General features: G+C 42.3%; 1 protein-coding gene across 8 annotated transcripts in view; it reads left to right on the top strand.

Moving 5' to 3' along the window:
• The first annotated feature begins 751 nt into the window (after window positions 1–751).
• The window catches only part of FARP1 (FERM, ARH/RhoGEF and pleckstrin domain protein 1), a 202,438-nt gene continuing 182,700 nt past the window's right edge, over window positions 752–20,489 (top strand). For 5 of the 8 annotated variants that reach the window (XM_014250723.2, XM_088068130.1, XM_014250734.2 and 2 more), the window contains exon 1: window positions 752–1,092. The gene's annotated coding sequence lies outside the window, so the exon portion shown is untranslated. Of the gene's footprint in view, window positions 1,093–1,948; window positions 1,964–3,780; window positions 3,957–20,489 lie in introns of those variants that run through there. The other 3 variants (XM_014250708.2, XM_088068124.1, XM_088068126.1) reach the window with 3 other exon arrangements.

The following is a 20,489-nucleotide window of genomic DNA, read 5'->3' as shown; positions in this document are numbered from 1 at the left end:
TGCGTTTGCCTAACGAGGACGAAAATAGAGTTTATGACAAACTAGTAACCATAAATGTGAATACCGTTCACACACACCCAGTCCTTTGGTTTCTCTGGCACCTCAGGCAAGCACTTGAGACTAAGACGAGTGTGGAGGGACGTCTCCCTGCACATGAAGCACGGCTCTCGTTCTCTGCTGGCTCCCAAGCCTGGCTCCTGAAGCAGAGGAGCTGGGCTACCCATTAATGCACAGCCCCCCGAGGCAGTGTCCCGCTTTCTCCCTGCACCCGCCTACTTTCACAGCCTCAACTATCGGCGAGCAATTCCCTCTGCAAGGGAGGGCGGCAGGGCACAGCCTTCCTGCGGGGTGTCCGCTGGCCGCCTACGCCCGATGGTCCCCCAAAATCCACAGGGAGGGACAGGGACCCGCGGAGCCTCCCGCTGCCCCGGCCCCGGGGCTGCAGCCGGCTTTAACCCTTCCCTTACACCGCGGCCACCTGGGCGCTGCTGTCCCTTCTGGTGCCCGGGAGGAGGAGGCGGAGGAGAATGGGGATCCCTGGAGCCCCCGCGGCACCTCAGGGCGGTGGTGGCCGCGCCTCCGCCCCTCTCCGGCTCGGGCTGCCCGGGCACCACGGCCGGGGCGGGCACCCCTCCGGCAGCGCCGATCCGAGCGGCCGCCGCCGCCCGCGAACGCTGGAGGGGGCTCTCGGCCGCCTCCTCCCGCCGGCGGCTCCCCCTCCGGGAGGGGGCAGGGTTAGGGGAGGGAGGTGCAGCCGCGGCAGAGCGGTGGCGAGCGGCGTCCACTTCCCGCTCCCCCGGCCCGCGGGCGGCAGCAGGACCGGCCCCTCCGCCGCCGCCTGCCTCCCTTCTCCTCCGCGCCCGCCCGGTGGGCTCCCCCCGCTGCCAAGCCGGACATGGCGACCCTGCTGCTGCGAGCCCCTCGCTGTCCTCCTCTCCCTGCCGCCACCGCTGCTCCTGCCGCCGCCTTCTCCTCCTCCTCCCCGCGGAGCTTTTAATGGCTCGGACCTCCGGCGGCCAAGCGCGACTGCCCCTGCACCAGCCGCAGCGAGGAGAGCCGGCGGGAGCCCGCGCCGCCCCAGCCCCGCGCACGGTAAGGGCGGCACGGTGAACAATGGGGCCGGGCGGGAGCGGCGGCGGGTGGCGCCCGCCCCGCCGGGCACCGCGGCCGGGGCTGGGGGCGGGCGGCAGGACTCGCCCCCGGGGCGGCCGGGGCGGGCGCCACCCGGCGGCCCCGAGCGCCCCCCCCGGCACCGCCGCCCCCTCCCCGGGTGGTGACAGCCCGGCGGACGCCCCGCTCGGCCCCGCGTAATCCCATTACCGCGGGTAATCCGCGGACAGGCTCCGCGCAGAGCGGCGCCGGGACCGCCCGCCCTTCCCCGCGTCCCCGGGCTACCGCGGCCGGGCGCAGTCCGGGCGGCGGCGAGGGTGGCAGCGCAGTCCTGTGCCTTTTGTTTCGCCCCGGGCTGGGACCGGGGCCCCGGCCCCCGGTCCCGGTGGCGGGGCGGGAGCCCTGGAGGGACGTGTGGAGCCGGGCGGAGTTGTAGGGGCGGCCAGGGGAAGGGTTTAGCCCAGGCGGCAGCCGGCGGGGAGGTGCCGCTCCGGGGGGCGTGCGAGGGCAGCGCCTCCCTCCCGCCTCGGTCCGGGGCGGCCCGGCGGGGATGGGACGGGACGGGACGGGCTCCCGCTCGCCCCTGGCCAGGGCCACCACCCCGCGGTTCCTGAGTGGCTGTAGCGGCTGCAGCCGCCCGGTTCTCCTTCCCTCCCTCCTGCGCAGAGGTGCCTCCAGCCTGGTGTCCTCGGCACCTCTGCCATCACCCTGCTCGTGTCCGAGCTGGCGAGTTCGCCGGTTTCAAACCCAACGTTGCCTTCTTTTCGTTATGATCAGCCTCGGACAGCCGGGAACCGCTGGGCAAAGTTTAGCGTAAACTGCAGTTTATTCCCAGAGCGGGAGCTCATGTGCGGTAGGCCTCCTTAGCTTTTGTGATACGGCTGCTTTCTCTCTTTTTAAAGCACGCGTAAACTCCGTGGAGTTGATTTAAAGTGGCCGGATTTGCTTGACTGCCGGCACGAAATTACTGCGCAGCGTATCCTTTTCGGTCACAGCCGAAAGTACTTGGGTTACCTTCAAAGAGATTTGTCCCTCGGGAGTGGGAAGGTGATTGCTCTAAAAGAACAGCATCGATCAGCTGCTCTGTTACTTGTATCTCTCCAATACCTTGATTCCTGCCCCATATTGCTTCCAATTCACAGCAAGCAGCTGATGTTGGAATCAAGCTAAGAGGAATAAAATTCTGAAGGAGGTCAGTTAAGAAAATAACCCAAAAGTCGTCTTTGAATTAAGATACCTCTTTCCTCTACTTTTGGATGTTTATGCAAGAACTGTGATATCTAGCTAATTGGTGGATCTGAGCGTTTTAGAAATGCTCCTGCTTCCCAGGAAGGTCGGGAATCCTCTTAGCTGTGCCTCACGTGTCCGACCTGCGGGGGTCTGGAAGCTTGGGCTGACCGGCCAGGCCAGGCCAGGATGGGAGCTGTGTGTGCAGTGCTTTTACCCTGCTTACCCTGCCCTGCACATGGGCTCCTGGGGAGGCCAAATGAGGGCTGCTCTTCCCCTTGTGTCCTGGGACAGTATCAGGAGTGTCCGGTGCTCAGCAAAGGGCAGCAACTCTTGTGGCTCAGAAATCCAGCCAAATGTTTGTGCTTTCCAACTAAGAACTTCATTCCCTTGGATATGGTTTTGCTCCAGGATTTGGCAGACTCCCTTTCCTTTGCAAATAATAAAGAATGAGGGGTTATATGTAATACATGGAATTACGATGCCTATTTTTGAAAGCTTAGACGTGGCTGTATCAGTCCAAACATGGTGCAATTTCTCTTATCCCCCTGGAATTAAGTTCAGATGTACAACCATGGATCCCTGTGGAAGGGGTAGTTGGCAGTAGGGCCAGTTTGTCATCACAGGAAGGGGGTAGAAAGCTGTATTTCTCAACTCATTTTTTGCGTTACCTTGTACAGTCAATTAAATTATTGTTTTTCTGTGCTGTTTTTTGAACAAACCAAACACACTAGGAAAGTGGGCAAAATATTTAACAAACAGTAACGTAGAACTTCAAAATATCAAAAGTTGGTATGAGGTTTGAATGTGTAATATCCAAGCTTGACTTTTATTTAATGGCTGAACTTCAACTTGGATTTTTTGCCTTTTTTTTTTTTGCAGGTTGACACAGTTCATTAGTCATTTTGTAATCAATATCTTTAAACATCTACTTGTAGCAAAACTTACTGAAATAAAATTGTTGGAAGATAAATGACCTAAGGGGAAACAGCACTTAAAATGTGATGGTTTGAAACAAGAAAAAGAAAGACTTGCCCTATGAGATGTATTTCTGCATTAAAATTCAGATAGAGAATTCTGAATTTATCCTCAGTAAATATTCCCTGCTGATTTTTAGATTAATTTAACTTAGTAAAAAATCCAAAATTCCACTTAAAAAATAAATGTATGATGATAATTATCAGTTCTTCTAAAAAGAAAGTGTATGAAAAATTTTGATATTGGCGAATACAAGGCTGCCAGTTCTGGTAGCTTTGTGATGGAGCTATCCAAAATAAATGCTTTTCTGATTTGAAGTATCCTTACATTAAGTCTTTACTTGCTCTCAAGCATGCTTTTCTTAAAAGAATTGACTGCTGAGGAGACTCTCAAACTGGAATGTGTTAGGGCATGAAGCTGGGGAAGGTGTTCCACAGGACCATATTGTTTTTGTACTGTTTGCAGGGACAGGTTGGTCGTTGGGCAGAGAAATCCCAGGACTGACAGTGGGTTAAGGAATCAAGTGGTCATCGCCAGCTGAGCGCGTCCCCTCGGGTGTTACCAGGTGGGAAACTGTGCAGAGAGCAAAGTTGGCCGTTCCTGTCTATCCCTCTTTCCCGAGACTGGAATTTGAAGTGCAGGTCAGTGCTCTGACCTTGGCCTTGCCTCCGCTCCATTTGGGGAAAAGCAGATCTGTGTCTTACTGGCTGCAGTGGGGGTCTGGATCCAGAACTTCCAGAGGATTGACACAACCCATCTTTTCAAGCTTACGTTCATATTTAAGAAGTATTTTTTGTAACTGTAGGTTTGGGTTACAAACCCTGATTATATACATAAATGAAGCTCTTAGTGGATGTTTTTGGCAGTTAAACCTCTGTGTTATTAATCTTGGTTAAATTTTAGTGCTGAATCGATGTATTAGCATTGTACTTTTTGTGCTGTGTGTTAGCCTTAGGGACTAAACTTACTGGGTTTGGTCTCTGGCTTGATTTTATTCCTCCAACTGTTTTTTCATGGTTCTTGCCTGTGCCAGTGCCCTTATTTTATATTGTCCTTTTTAGAAAAGCATGATAAAAATCCTGTTTATTGAATTTGGGTTCACCATCTAGTTCAGCTTTTTCTGTTTCTTCTTTTAGCAATTGGCGTGTTTATCTTAAAAGGCTCTTTCCAGGCTCAATTTCATGACTTTGAAGGGTTGCAGTTTGTGTATTTTCTTTCTTTATATTTTTCCTTTTTTTTTTTGCCTACTTTTTTGACTGGGCTGAGTTGATGGTGAAGTTTCTAGCTTACAGATGGACTTCTGAATTCAGAAGAGCTTGTTTTTCTGGTTGTAAAGGCACAGAAGACTAATTACAGAGGTATAAAAGGTCATCAGGCTCAAGACAGCTTTGAATTTGTGCAGAATGTTGGTAAATTTGGCCTGCAGAAGTGTAGGCAAATCAGACAGTTCAATCAGTCTTCGTGGGTTGTGGGCACTATCTTGTTTGTCATCAATCGCAGCATGATGAGCTTTCTGACCTTGTCTGTAATGAAGTAGACTTGATCAACTATTATGAGAAAGGAAAATATGATATGCCTTTTGGGGGACTTGAGAAGCAGGGATGATCCTTTGCAACTACTATTCTTCTTCCTTTATTCTGGAAATATAAATGGAGGAAATTGTTCCTCATGCTTGGTTGTCAAAAAGGACTTAATGAAAAAAAGAATGGTGCCTCTGTTAGCTGGTACTCAAATAAAATGAAGCTTTGTTGGTGAAGTTCAGGAAGGTGCTAAAGTTCTGTTTTCTGTTGATCTCGTGTGGGAACTGATTTTTGTAGTGTGCCCTTCAGTGTTACGCAGTGAAGTCTGCACAGCAAAATCTGGTTTTGTGTTACTGTATAATATGGAGAAAAAAACTTTCTCAAGCCATGAAATCTGGATACTGAGGCTTACAGGAGAAGATTTTTGTACAATACAAGTTTGTTTCTAGGCATGAGGAAAACTGGGGGGTTGGGTGATATTTTGGTGTAGGGCAGGGATGGTGTTTGCAGACAATGTTTTCTTTCCCAGGTTGCAAATTTGGTGTAAAAGAGGTAAAAGCCTCCAGGAGAGTGGGAGGCTGTGTCTCTGAGATGCTGCTTCCCTTACTGGTGATGCTTTGCCTATGCTCTGCTCTGGTGCTTGCCATTAAAATCAGATTTTTGGCTACCTTCGCATCCGTGCTGGAGGTTGCTGACCCATGGCATAAGATTTATCAAATGAGTAAAAATGTCAACAATGACTTCAATCCGCATTGCCATCCAAATATGGTGTCCTGGGGTGGGGAGAAATTAATGGTTTGGACCTTGAAGGGTGACTGAATTTTCCATAATGGAAGTATGTTAAGAGGCTATTACACTCCCATTTGACATGTGATCCTGCTGTCTAAAGGCTCTCTAAATTGCTGTTTCAAGTTCTCTCCCTCATTAGGGGTAACAAGTGAAAAGGCTAAGTTGTGTAACCAAAGGTTGCCAGCTAACACAAACTCACCTAGGTGTAGGTCTTCCCAGAGCATCTATTTCTGTAACACCAGGTACTTAGGTGTATAATACACAAAATACTACAGAAATTCAGCAGCAGCAGATGTGTCAGCCAGTTTTATCTGAGGAAGAGCTGTGACTTCCTGAACAGAAATACCAGCGTCAAGCCATCCTTGTTTGAAACAAATGTGCTTGAGTTCAGTCACTGTGCTCTGTATGCAGAGGGAATGTGGCATCGCTGCCTCAGGGACAAGCTACTCAGGCACCTGGGTTTGTCTTGCACAGAACACTGCTGGGGAGGAACACATATTTTTGTAGGTCAGAAGATGACTTACTGGTAAACTGGAAACCCTAGCCAAAGAGGAGGGAGTTGGTGTTGTTGGATGCCTCCTTTTCTGATCTGGGGCTGCTGCTTCTGCTGGCCACCACCGGCCTTTCTGCGTCTTTCACGCCTGATTATTGCAGGCCCAGTAGTTTGATCGCTGGTCACTAATAATACTGATGACTGTGTTTCCTTAATCAAGAGCCTTTATTTTCAGTCACCTGCACAACAGGCATGGGTCAAGAAGACATTTGTCAGTGTATTCCGACAGCACAAAGGGTCTATCTGCTCAGTAACCTGAGTGCATTTAATTGGCTCTTTCTGCGCCACATCCGGCATTTTTCTGTTGGTTACGCTCTTTTTCAAATAATATATTTCTGTGCCTGGATTAAGAACCTGAGCTGCAGATGTTATGTGTTCACTCTTTCAGTCTCCGAGTGTTATTTTTGGATGTGTCCCAGCGTCTGCCTCTCCACTGAACAATACTAAAGGTGTTCCACGGGGACCTTTGCTAGCCTAGCAATGGAGCACCAGGAGGCTGCTCGTTAGTCTTTTATGTCTCTCCTTATCAGTTTTAGTGAGAAACTCCCTATCGCTTTGGTTGCACATGTTAGAATAATTAGGCTTCCTGGTCAGCAGATTTGTGTGGCATTGATTTTGGCCTGAAAGTAGAGGGGAAGGGAATGATACCATTAAATTATATGAAATAGTAAGTATGTCTTCCATAGTTGCCTTTTTTTCATAAGTTGGGCTTAAAACATTTTATTGCACAAAGAGAGGCAGAAATCCCAAGCAAACTTTAATGCTACTTAAAAAGGAGGTGTTCCACCTTGCATTAATAAACAAGTGAAAATAAATCTTAAATTTCTAAGAGGAAAAGAGGATGTGATGATTTCACTGTTTAGTTGGAAGAGAGCTTCACATAATTCAGAGACTCTGGGATCATCACAGCAGGTGTCAGACAGACTTGGAGCATTTCCCTGGCCACCCTGGTCTTCCTATGATTATGGGAAGGGAAGATGGGATGTTGTTTGGGGATTTTTTTTTTTTTTTTCTGTCCGTCTCTCATATTTCCAATTATTCTGGAGTTTGCTGCTGCTTGTGGCTTACCATCAGAGTGAACTTAATCTGATTTGGTTTTATTTTGTTAATTCTCTGCAGTCTTACGATTGCCGTAACTGATTACAACTGAGATGTCTCTGGCCAGCTATTGCTCTGTATAATAGCAGTGTCTTTTCCAGATAAAGGAAAAGTAGGATTTGTTTAGTTTGTCCTGCCTGAGGTTATTTTCTCAAACATCCAGGCTAAAAAAGGAAGGTAAAACTCTTGTAAAAGTAAGAATCTACAGAAATTGTGTTGGGTTTTATTTTTTTTCTTCAGAATTTTCCTATTTTCCAGGAAATGATTAGTGTTCAGACTCTTAAAAATATGGAAAATATTAAAGGGAGAAATGGAAAGGAATTTAGTTGCTGTACCTTTTAGAGAATGAAGAGCATACATAATTTTATGAACCAAACAGTCTCCGTGCATTTTAGAAGTTAAACTTATTTTGTGTGAATCTGTGAGATTAGCCTCTTTGGCTAATAGTCTTTTTCAATTTGAAGGCCTCAGCTCCTATCTTATCATGGTGGGAATTCTTCCTGAAGATCTCTGCTTTATGCTGTGTTTGTAAGACCTAAAGCCATTATGTTTGCTTTTAATGCATTAAACATTCAATAGTGCTTTTTAAAAAGAGGCATCAGTTGGTGCATGTGGGAAAATCAACTGTATAGTTTTGCCATTGTAACCTGTGTTGTTCATTAGCCAGTTTGGCTGAATTGATTGGTGTAATGTGGAAAATAACATTGTTTAATGTTTTGGTGCTGAGTGACATTTTTCCCTCCTGTGTCCTTTCAAATGTTGATTGTAATTTTCAATACTATGAAAGAGAAAAATACTAGAAACCATTAAAAGAAACATAAAATGAGCAAAAAGGAACGTGTATCTACAGTGTGTGGTCAATAAATATTAAACTTGAAGCTAGCAGAAAATACCCTCAAAATTTCTCAGTAGCAAATAAATAACGGGAAGACAAAGCAGATGGTGTGATAGTATTGCAGTGGAGAGAAGGGCAAGTGACTACCATTTGAATGTAAAAAGATTTTAAAAGGCATTCTAATTAAGTGCTGCTCACAGCTCTGCTTTTAACAGTAATATTTGAATACTGAGATAAGTAACAAACGGCACAGTTCCAAGGGTATAGGATCCATTTGCCTCAAACATGTGAGTCGGAAGTGAACCTCTTAAGAGAAGTTCTAAACAGACCTGTGAGAGGGGAGGAGCTGTTTGGTAACTTTATGGGGCAGGCTTTTCCATCTCAATATTTTTTTTTTTCATATTGTTTACAGTTGAGGCTTGAAAGGTAGCGCTGCACCTTTGCTCTTTTTGAGTGTTATCTGTCTGTACCCCAATAAACTGGTAGGCTACTTTCAGCCATGCTGGGCAAACAATGAACTTAATTAAAAACTGAGTGGTTGGTAGAGGAGAGACTCAAATCACTGCAGCTGTTGCTGGAGGTCACCTGCGTTGGCCATCAGCTGTCCCTGTGGCACATGTGAGGCTGGGTGGCCGCAGAGGTGCTGTCCGGAGATAATGCAGCCTCCTGCCATCTAATTAGCAGGGAGAAAATAGGACAGCGGCAGGAGAGGGGTCTGGCAGGACAGGGAGTGTGTGGTGGAGCTGGTCACGCTGGCTTTTCACCCCATGGGGGCTGAGGGGAGAGTGTTCCATTGCTTGTGTGGAAAGCAGTGTTTATTGGCTCTGTTGCTCACCCCGCGTGAGCACTTCTACATGGTGGCTCTCGGGGGATGGAAATAAGTATGGCACTAATGAAGCCTGTTCAGAAAGTGAAATCTTTATCAAAAACCTTGCCCATATTGACAACGAGAGCAATTTCCCAGAGTTATCTGGGAATGCTTCCTGGAGCCATGAAGTAGTGTGACTTTATCTAATGAAGTACTAAAGTGATGATAGGATCATCAAGAGCAGGATATCTGCATGATTTTTAGCTCCAGCTGTCCAGCTTTTTAAATGCTAATCAAGGACTATTTCACATTCTGAACCAAAAAATTATCCACTGGACAATGCCTTGGACTCGAGCATTTGTCCCTTAATTTTGTGTGCAGCTTCTGCGCACTGAGGCACCAGAGGAATCACTGGAGCAGGTTCTAGTTGTAATAACGCTTCAAGGATCATTGGAAGCAATGGACAAGCAAATAACACTTGATGGTAGCTCTCTGCTTGAAAAAACCCAACACAGGGAAGCCATTCTTGTCTTCCTCAGTGAAGAGAAAGTACATGATGGAGGCGAGCCAGGGACTAATAGCAGCATGCTGCAAGTGTATGACTGAAAAATTAGATCACCCTTGTGATGGAGTAGGGTGTGTGTATGTTTTTCTACATCTGATGAGAAGAGGGAGCTCAGAAGAATTTTCTTTTTCTGGAACCAGGATATGTAGACTTCTCATTTTCTCTGCTTTCAAAAAACCCTAATAAACCAAGCAGTCTATATATTCAAGAAAACCCAGACATGTATCTGAAAGAATTAAAACTGAAGGCAGTATTGTTCTTAACTGGGTATTTGCTGGGGTTGCTTTGACTCCCTTAAATCTGTTAGTGTAATTTCTTCGGGCAGCACACAAAACTATTAAATTTTCTTTCAAAGTTCTTTTCCCCAAAAGTGAGACTAATGTTGAACATACATGCATTATGTTATTACTTGAAATATTTAAAGCAGAAAATAGGTGATATAACAAGAACAGCTAATACGCAGAGAAGGAATAACCGGTCAAAAGCTGGAGTAGTTAGTTGTAGAGATGGTGAGCTGTTCGAGTGTGTACCACAGTAGATTGATATAAGTAACAGAACTACATTTTTCCCTTCCTGTATCATGTAAAGAAAATAACAGAGAGCTAGGTATGCCTCTTCATCTTTGTGTTTGAATTTTCTGCAAGATCAGTGTGATATGAGGATATTTATAGCTGCATGGTGAGATAATATCTGTCCTTCAAGAAAGCTCAAAAAATTTTAATTCTAGTGTAAACATAATTCAACAGAAAAATCCTGAGGCAGGGTCTGTATTGTCCTTTTCTGCCTGCTTTTGTTGAAACAAAATGCCTCCTCCAACCTGAACAAAGTCCTTTCCACTTAAAAGCCCACCAAGATTGGAACTGATGCTTGGATGCATACCATAAAGGGAAAATGGTAGCTATACATGTAAAAACTGTCTACAGAATGATGTAAAATGTGTCTAGAAGTTTTAAAGCCTTGTATCTGTGCCAGTTTTGGGCTAATCTCAGAGAAGAAAGAATTTCAGAAAAAAAGGTGATCTGAGAATGGTTCCAGCTTGGTGATGAAAATGTGATTTGACAAGGAAGAGAAAATTAATCAGAATAAATGCTCTAGCTCTTACAAGGAGATTAAGTCTACTACTGAAATTAATATCTGAAAATTAATTATTAAACCAACCTAGTGATATATATATATATAAATAAATCAGGACCTACGAGGATGTTTTAAAATCAGCAGGTTACTCGAGGGTTGTTCTGCAGAGGAGTGGAATGAGAATATCTGCTTTTGTTTTCTCATGGAATATTTGTGTCACAGTAAGCAAACCCACTTCACTCATGTGCATATGTTTCCTGTTGCAATCAAGTGACAGTTTGGCTCAACTCAGAAGAGTCTGAAATGCCAAAGAACTGGATTGTATTGAATCAGCTGGGTAGAAGTTTCCTAAAGCCTTTTGGCAGTGTCTAACTTCTGTGAAATAAAATACGCTGCAGCAGTTTCTGGTTTGTATGTATGTATGTTAATCAGTGTGTGAGTTTATTCTAAGCATTAACTTGCTTGTTTATGGAAAACCCTGCAATAGCCTGTTTTTTTCACTAAACTTCCAGGTTAAATTGAATTGCAGTTTTGTTAGGAGGACAAGCTAGTCTGGTTGCATTTGAATGTGTTTAAAGAAAGTTTCATAACTCCTTCTTTGGTATTCCTCCAGTAAGGCCTGTGATCCTTTTTTATCTGCAAAGTTTAAAGCTTGAGGGAACAATAAAGACTCAAATCAATTGGAAGTAATTGCAGCTAGATCATCAGCATAGTTTTGTTTAATTTACGGTGTTTATTTAGTGCTCTCCTGTTGAGGAAGTTTAATCAAATTGCTCGTGCTCTAGAGGACTACAGGGAGCAATAGCAATGGCCCAGGTGCTTGTTCTGAGGGATCTATATTATATATATATATATATATATATATATAAATTATACACACACACACACACAAATATATATATATTTGTGTTTGAGAAACAAAGGTTTTTAATATCTTTTGCAGTGGCTGGAGTGTTTCCTCTGTAGCTGATCCTGGGCACACAGGGGTCCCACTTGGCTGTGTGCTTTCCCAGTGGTGCCAGTCTTGTTTTCCATAGATGCTCTTAAAACACCAAGAGAGAGGAGCTGTGCTTTTAATTTAAAGTCACACAACAACATAGGTGAAAAGATTACTTTAAATACAGTGAATAAGACTGTTTTAGTAGCATGTCTCTGCTGTTCTGGAATAGACTTTAGGATAGCCTTTAGAAGCTCTTGGCTCTGTGTTTATTGTTTGTACATCTTGTTTAATTGTGCTCATCTGCCCTCCTTGAGGGCTGTGTTGTGCCTGGTGAAATATTTCACTGTGCAGGGCTAGAATCCTTAACCCTCACGTTTGAGAGTGTCTGTGCTGGAATAGCATGTGATGGGGACAGTTGAAAAGCAAAAGTCTTGACCTTTGAACGCATGGAATGTCATGGAGGATTATCCTAACCCAGTATGCAATTAGTTCCTGTTAGACGGAAAAACAGTAACCCGTTTCTTTGTGCCAGTTTCTTTTGTCCACCCTTTATTTCCCTGTCTTCCACCTCCACAAAGTTCCCATGTGGATAGACTCTTTTAGTGTTGTAGCAGTATTTGTGGGATTTTTTTTCTGATTCATTAATAAGGCTGCATTTCTTCCAGGGTAAAAGAAAATCCTGGTGTAAACTGAGGTTCTGGGGTTCTGTTTCTGTATGTCACGTGTGCTGGTGTTGGCATACCCAGGAAGAACAATTCCTTCTGCCTTAGTTTTAACAACAGTTTATTAAGAGAAACCAAATCAAAATGAACCATACTGTTGCCATTGCAAAGCTGATTAGGGAAATGTATTTGATCACTAGAAATTAATGAATTTTCTACTATAAACATAGGGAGAAGAGTTTACCATCTTAGTAATTCCATTAGTGAAGGTGATGTTACTGATGCTACTTTTTTCAGGTTTAAGGATTATTTGGTTTTTTCCAAACCTGGCTATATTGATTATTTGTTCAGTATTAGCTTGTTTTCCTTCTTGAATTCTATTAATATTTTTATTTCTCAACTCCTTTTTTTTTATGCAATTACTATCTATGACAACATTCCATCATATTTATCCTTAGTATCCATAGTATTCATCTTTTCCATTGATAAGGTAAATGTAGTGGAAGGACACACTGTGTATGGTTTTTAAGTTTCAGTAAGCTTATAGCCAAAATTACTTCTGATACAGAGTCCTGGAACTTGTTAGCTGTTTGTTTATATTTTCAACAAAAGTGTAAGTATGTAAGTTTTGAGTAATACTCTTTTTCCATTAGTCCTACAGCTTTCTTAAAAGTAAGGAAGGAAGGAATCCTTGGCGGCTCATCTGGCATTTTGATGGCCCAATAAAACTTCAGATTTTTTGGCATGAAGCCTTTAAATGTAACAGATCTTGTGTGTGATTGGTATGGTTTAGACTGAAATGGCAAGCCCAGATTTGGACCGTTATCTTAATGGATGTTTTAAAGGCTTTTTTGCTCCCCTGTGGCAGAATACAGTCAGTTAAAAATGCTCTTTGTGATCATCACGGGATTAAAATTTAAGGTTTTTTTAAAATTCTGTTCTTTGTTGTGTAAGTTCTACATACACCATGTTCTGTTTGTAAGATAAAAATGCACTGATTTTGAGACAGTTATCAACTATTAAAAGAATATGACTATTAATTATCTGATTTATTTAGATACTTACTTTATTTGGTAGTTTTTTCCATAAGTAGAAATAATCTTTTTTATTTCTCCCTATGGATTTACAGCTCAATATCTTTTTCTGTCATTTAACATGAGACAGTTTGATCAGTAAACACTTACTTTTACGCCATAATGGACAGTCCCTTACATTTTGAATGGTAATTGCCCTTGATATTACCTGCTTAATTTTTTTCAGTGATTTGTAGGATGAGCTTCCTGTTGTTTCCATTGCCTGCAGAGCTGTACTTTCAGTGATTGACTAAAGGACAACTTATAGGTAACTACAGGCTGGAACCAGTGTTATTAAGAATCTTGGCAACAGGCTTTTCTGTATCCATAATCTAGTTCAAGGGTGCTCCCTATAAGGACTCAAGATTTTGTTCAGGCATCTTTCAGATGTCTGAAATACCACTACTTCCATTAAAAGGAAAAGAAAAATCTCCTTCATAGTTCATGATCTTACTGTTTGGGATCATTCCTGGTGGTAAAGTGGTCTGTTTCAAACTGCTCTAGTTTCTTCCTGAATCTTTAATCTTCCCACTCAACTTGCAGACCACATCCCTTATAAGCTCCCACACTTCATTATTCTGCAGATAGTTTGCTCTCTTGCTCCTCAGCTGTTTCAGTCTCCTCTGTTCCCTGGGAAGCTTTTTCTCTGCCCTGGGTTGTCCATTTCTAGAGCAGGGAATTGGGACAGAACACTTCAGGAGGACCCAGAGTGAAGGGGGTTTTCTTCCTGGCAGCTGTCTTTCCAGAAAGATTCCAGAAAGATCATGAGTAACCTACTTACTGGACCACTGGCAGTAAGATCTGTCAGTTTCTCTTCTGAATTTTAATTATTTTTATCTAACTGCTGTCTTCCATGATACAGGAAATATTAAATGCATTTGTTTTCTTGACATGTAATTACTTATTATTTTTATGCCGAGCTGAAGCAGTGTGTGATTAATAACCTCAAGGTTCCCTTTTGTTACCATATGCTTAGTCATTTTATCTGTGTTAGTAAGGCATGATGACCTATTTTGGTTAGTATGTCTGGCTTTTGAGCTGCAGGATGATAGCAGAAGCATGTCTTGGAAATTTCTTGGGTATGCTAGAGACAAAATAGGGGAGTAAAATACCAGAAATGTTATTTGAGCATGGATTCTGTTCTGTAAGATATTAGAGACCTGTTAGACTATGAAAGCTTTAAAGTGTCACCCTTGTTTTTAAAAACTGTCTTTAATAAGGAGTTCATTTATATACTTCAGATCATTTCAAGACCCTTGAAGCAGGCCTGACTTTACTACAGGAATTCAGCAAGGTGTCACTGTGCCTTATATACATTAACAGAGGTTCTCTGCTTCCTGGCAGTACTCAGTTACTGAGACAGTCACTTTTTTATTTTTTTTTCATTAGATGAATGCAACATTGAAGGCTCCTTACTGAAGCAATCCATTAAGAGAACTTCCTAAAGGGTATCTTATTTTTGCAGAACATGCAAAATGTCAGTGTCACTTTGCAAGCTGAGGGCTATGGTAACATACTATTTATTTCCCTTAAAGCAGTATTGCATTTGGCTGCTCTGCTGGTTCTTCATTCTTAGAATTTACTAATTGGGGGGAAAATATTTGAAAAGGATTGAATATTCACACATGTAGGGTTTTTTTCCCATTACATTGTCTTCCATTTAAAGAAAAAAATCTTAATTTTTTTTCCTTAACTTAAGGCCTAATGGCTTCATAGGTAGTTGGTTTTTATCCATTTTCCCATCTTATGCACTTCAGAGAAATGAGAACAGAGCCACCTAAACGTACACATAGTATTCCCTGACTGCTAACTAGACCTAGTAATTGCAAGACTCAAACTTCATTGTAAGAAGGATGAAAATGTCAAGTTCATGGCTGTGTGTACCTGCTTTGTTTAGTACAAACCTTAGTGCTTTTTCTGGAAGTTTAGTTGAAAATTGACTTGGTAAACAAAGTGTAATTCACTTAGAGGCTGAACTTTGTGAGGCGATGGAACAGGAGGAACTCTGGGCTCAGTTAAATGAGGATGAAACCCAGGATCCGTCAGAGCAAACCCAGGAGATAACGTGGGTGATGAAACTGCAGGGTTTGGCCCTGAACACATCTGATAACTGAAGGGCAGGAGCAGCTTATCTGCTGTCCATGGGATGGATGCTCCTGCTGGCCTTGTTACATTCCATATGCTGAGAATAGTGTGGTTTTTCTAAGCATGCCAGAGGTGATCCAGGGGAATCTTTCTGTGAGAAGGGGAGAATTAGGGCTTGTGAGACACCAGCACCTAGTGTTTGTCTGGCATTTTTCTTTATGTTTTGATTTCTTGCCTGTATCCATCATCCCTTACTGCAAAGATGAAGTGTGTTGATAGTTTTTAAGTACTGTTGTACAGTTACTGAACAAAAGGAGTTCCAGTTCTGTAATCTCTTAGCAGCAAATGGAGCTTATCAAAATTATTGCAAGGTTAGAAAACAGTCTGGTTTGTATTTAGTGTCTATTCTAATATAGTGAAGTCTTCAGATCCTTTCTGGTGTGCACTTTTCATTCTATATATGAACTGCTCTGTGCAGCTTGGCTGCTTGCACACCTTCCAGGGATTGCTCACACCTTCCCTGAAGTCAGCCTGAAGTGTTCAGTTCACACTTGCAATCGGTACCACAATCATTGTTTTTCCTCTTTGGTACCATTCCATAAGTACTTTGAAAATTGACATAAGTTGCCTCTGTACAGCCTTCCCCTGATTTCCCATAAACATCACTTTGACCAGGCAGAAATATTCCAGGTGGTGTTTTTTGGAGAAGTATGAGGAAGAACTTCTATGCCTCTCATTAGGTAAATGGGCTCTCTTCCAACACCTGCTACTTCTGTGCTTTATTCCTGGATAATCATCTCTGTGTTCCAGCATTCTTACAGGCTATTTTTGTACAGTTGGCAGAAAATTAGGATTATGTGCATCAAAGCTTGAAGCACAAGAAGAATTTCAGATATCTAACTGAAGACATAACATAAATTAGGTGTCTCACAAGCTTCTTGATATTTCAGTATATTTGAATATTAGTGAATCGAAAAATTAATTATGATCCTGAAATCTTAAAGTTCTTCTATGTATAATCAATCATTCTGTTTTAAATAGCAGTCTTGTTTGTGGTAAAGTTTTTGGTTTTTGTGTTTTTTTTATTTGTTCTGACACATTTTTAGAGTTGACTTTTAAGGCACTAAATTAAGTTTAGTTCCTTCCAAGTGCTGTAGTAAAATTGGCATTTTGGTATAAAGAAACAAGTTCTCTGCTAATTTTTAAGACAAAAGGTTTAAGAGCAGTATGTGTAATCAAGATGATATAACACTGAAAAAGTGTGTAAATGTTGTTTAACCTACTGGTTATGGAAAAAGAGATATCAAAGTAAAGGCACACACATTATTAAATTGCAAATGAATCTTTGAGATTTATCAGCTGATGTAAATGGACTTCTACAGGAAAATGGCAACAGCAGTTTTAGTTTAAAGTTTTGTTCCTACCTAATGTGCTTGGTTTCGGTAATAACTTAAGTCCTCTTTTTATCTTTCTTTCATTTGAACCAAAAAAATTATCTAAAAATACTTCCAACTATAAACTTGTGCTGTCTTTTTTTTTGTTGTTTGTGTTGGTTTTTTTCCTTTGTTTTTTGTTTGCTTGGGTTTTTGGTGTTTGTTGTTTTTGTGTGTGGTGGGGTTTTTGTTTTTGTTTGATTTGGTTTGGTTTGGGTTTTTTTTTACTTGTCCAAGTTTCTTGTCTTGCTAGTAGTGTATTAAGTCGAGAGGAGTGGAAAGGAACATTGCCAAAGTGCAGATTACAACATAAGGTTATCCTTCTTAAATGATATGAAGAACACTTGCATAAAAAGTTTGGCTTTTGGGGGATTTTTTTGGTTTGTTTTGGTGGAGTGTTTTTGTTTGGGTTTGGGGTTTTTTTTTGTTGTTGTTATTACATGTACTTTGCTGCAGAAAAAGAAACCAGTTCTTGCCAGGCAAGGCTCATGATGCTATTACTGCTAGTCCTGGTCTAGAAAGTTCAACATCTAATGAGATGTGTGATACACTTCATGTCTCTGAGAGATTTTCACCTCTCTTTCCTTTGCAGACTACTTTGTGCATGGCTGGTTGTGTATTTGGAAGAGACTTGTCCCCTACGCATGGGAACTTGAATTTCCTGCCATCTCATATGTTGTGGGGAAAATGAAATAAACTACAAGCAGATTCTCCTCCTAACCACAATTCCTGGAAACTGTATGCTGTTGTGGGCATGTTTATTTTCTACTTCTCTTCCTTGCTGTGATAATCTCAGCGTTTTGAGGAAGGGAGCAGACAGTTTATTTAAAAACCTGCTATAGCAAAATGTCATTTACATAAGCAACAGTAGATGCCTTCATGCTTCTGAACTCTCTTTTCATTTCAGAGACTAGAAAGGTTTTTTTATGAGTCTAATCAAAGGATACCCTGTAATGTTAGAGATACTTCTTCAGAAAGGCAAGGCTGAAAACTCAAACATTCTCATACATGCTTAAAGAAGGGCCCTGCTTGAGCTTTCCTTTTCAGAGTGGTCGGAGCTCAGGCCACTGCCTGAGCCAGATGACACTTTTGTTTGTAGTCAAAGGCTGTTTTGCCTTCAAATCTTAGTGATGTTGAAGGATAAAGAAATGTTCTTGGTGATGTGATGGGCCTTTGCAGTGTTTTTTTATGCCCTTCTCCCTTCAGCCAGCTGTTTCCCTTGTGGTTACATCCAGGCATTATTGAGACCTTTTTAGTTTTTGTTTGGATATTACTTGATACTTGTTTCCATTTCTTTGTAGGGTTTGTTTGAAAAATACAAGGATCATAAGCTGCTGCAATTGGAAATATGAAAGAAATTTCAGGTGGTGAAAAAAACTGAGATGCATGAATATATCTTAAGAATAGCTTCAAAGGATTTGTAATACATAGGAAATTTTTAAGGCTGATTTCTGAATATATATGTTGCATGGAAAGAGAAGAGTTAATGCTGAAAGTATAAGAAAGTGGTACAAGGAAATAGTGGTCTGAGAGGGAAAAGCTGGCATCTTCCTTTTATAACATAGTTTTCAAGTATCTTCTGTTTGGACCTAACAGTTGACCATACTAATGAGGTCTGGTTTATCTTTAGGTGTTGTGCTTGCCATAAAAGCCCCAGGTGGTGGTGCATGACTGAATCAACATCATTCTGGGTGTGTGTAGGAAAGTACAGGTCACACATTTTAATGGCCTGTTTCTGTCCTGTTTGACTGGTTGCCTAAAAGAATCCAGAATAAAATTTACCTGCTGCTAAATGATCTGGAGTCATATATTCTGATCTGTATCTAGCACTGGTAATTTACAGAGTAGTACCAGTGAGATGTTAATTCACGGAGACATGCCTCATTTTGTTTATTTGAAAACAAAGCAGTGCTGCTTTTATTTAAGAAATAATCTCAGAATTAGTGGTAGTTCAGAGTTATGCAAGGAGAATTGAGGTACCAAGAGCTAGACTAGATCCGTAGCCCAAACACTTTTATGGTTTTGCATGATCTCTAGATAAGGCAGAGTGTCGTGGGAACACTGTGTCATCAGAGGAGGCAGGAAAGCAGTTCTGTGATGTTGATGCTCTGGATGGAGCAGCATTTTGGTGAGTGGCACTGTTTTGAAATCACAGTGGAGAAGTAGGAGTGAGTCACTGAATCAGTCATTTTAGTGTCAGTATTGAAATTTTCAGGATAATCACTGAGTGGAGACAAGTAAGCCCAAGAACATGATAAAATAAGCACTAACAGATTTACTGTCACCTGACAAGTGGTGCTGATACCTCAATGAAGGGTTGACCTCTTTGCACAGCAGCATAAGGCATATTGGTGGCTGAGCTTTGTTGTTTAACAAGCAGCTTGAAGTATCCCATATCATGCCTGAGTTAGTGCTGGTGTTATCTTTGGTGCAGGAGGGAAAATGTGGGCAGCTGTTCTGTTGCAAGCCTATCATGGGAGCCAGTGGGAACCAGCTGTGGTTTTATGTGGTTCACATAATCAGGCTGTACAGCTGAGAGTCTGGGCACTGGATGAAAGGGGATCTCCAGCTCCCCTGGCTTCAAATGGTTTGTGCTGCCACAGGAGTGCTGCCACACACTGTACAACTTATGGGACAGCTGAAATGGCAATCCAATTCAGTGTTGGAGCAGATTGGTTGATTCCTTGGACTTTATTAATTTTTATTGGAGTTTATTTGATTTAATCTGGAATTTATTACTTTTTTTTTAGGTTTTGTGTGTCTGCGTGCAGAACATAAAAGCCTAAGAGGCGGTGTGTGAAGCAGAGCAAGAATGCACAAAGCAAAAGAGAGCTTGTTGATTAGCCTGCTATCTGGAAAGAGATTTCAAGTTGGAAATTTCTGCATGACTGATTCCTCCTTCCCAAGGGAAGGATTTTCTCTGGGTTTCAGCTCAATCAGTTTCTCCCAAGAGAAATAACATACATATGGTCTAAATATTTTCTAGTTACTCGAGCTAAAAATGGGTGGTGATACTGAAAAATGCAGATTTACTTCTCTGTGGAAGCTTACTTTCTGCAAGGGAACCAAAGTTTATTCACTTTTTTTTTAAGGCACTTTAAGCATGTTTTTTATCAACAGGTGAGAAATGCAACAGAGTAGCTGCTCTGCATGAACTGTAATTTTATTTATAATGTGGTGGTAAGACTGTGCAAGTGGGTAAATATGTCGTTGTAAGAGTGGGTGTATAAATCTGTTAGTGCCTCATAAATCTCATCAAGAGGTCATTTTCTTGACATCTCCCAGATTCATAGTTTGCCTGACAGCCATTTTAGAGAGTAGAGCTATAGACATGGCAGGGGACATGAAGGCAGAACAAGCTTTAATGCTGTTTTCTAGTGCCTTCAGTTCCTAAATCCCTGCAGAAGTAGAGTGGCCTCTTTCTTCTTCCTCCTTTATCTTCCTCATCCCCTTCTGACTTCTGGAAAGTGTGAAACTTCTCAAATGACTTTCAAATTCACTGGCACAGCACCATAATTGAGCTCAGCCACCTGAAATGGGGGACAGAAGCTCCTCTTGTATAACTCGGCTCTAATGAGGTTTTTAGTACCCGGCCACGTAAGAGAAGTAGGTAAATCTGATTGTTTGACGTAGGCAAAATTACAGAATTTCTACAGCTAGCCCAGTCCAGAAGCATGTAGCATAGCTGTGTTCATGTAAGAGGAACATGTTAAAACAAGTGCAGCTCTCCAATAGGAAG

This window comes from Pseudopodoces humilis, chromosome 2 (assembly GCF_049639895.1).
Source record: "Pseudopodoces humilis isolate 2021_Gansu_Grassland_sample_001 chromosome 2, ASM4963989v1, whole genome shotgun sequence".
In the NCBI taxonomy this organism is placed as follows: domain Eukaryota; kingdom Metazoa; phylum Chordata; class Aves; order Passeriformes; family Paridae; genus Pseudopodoces; species Pseudopodoces humilis.
Note: the sequence above shows the minus strand (reverse complement) of the source record. Positions and strands in the feature narration are given on the sequence as shown.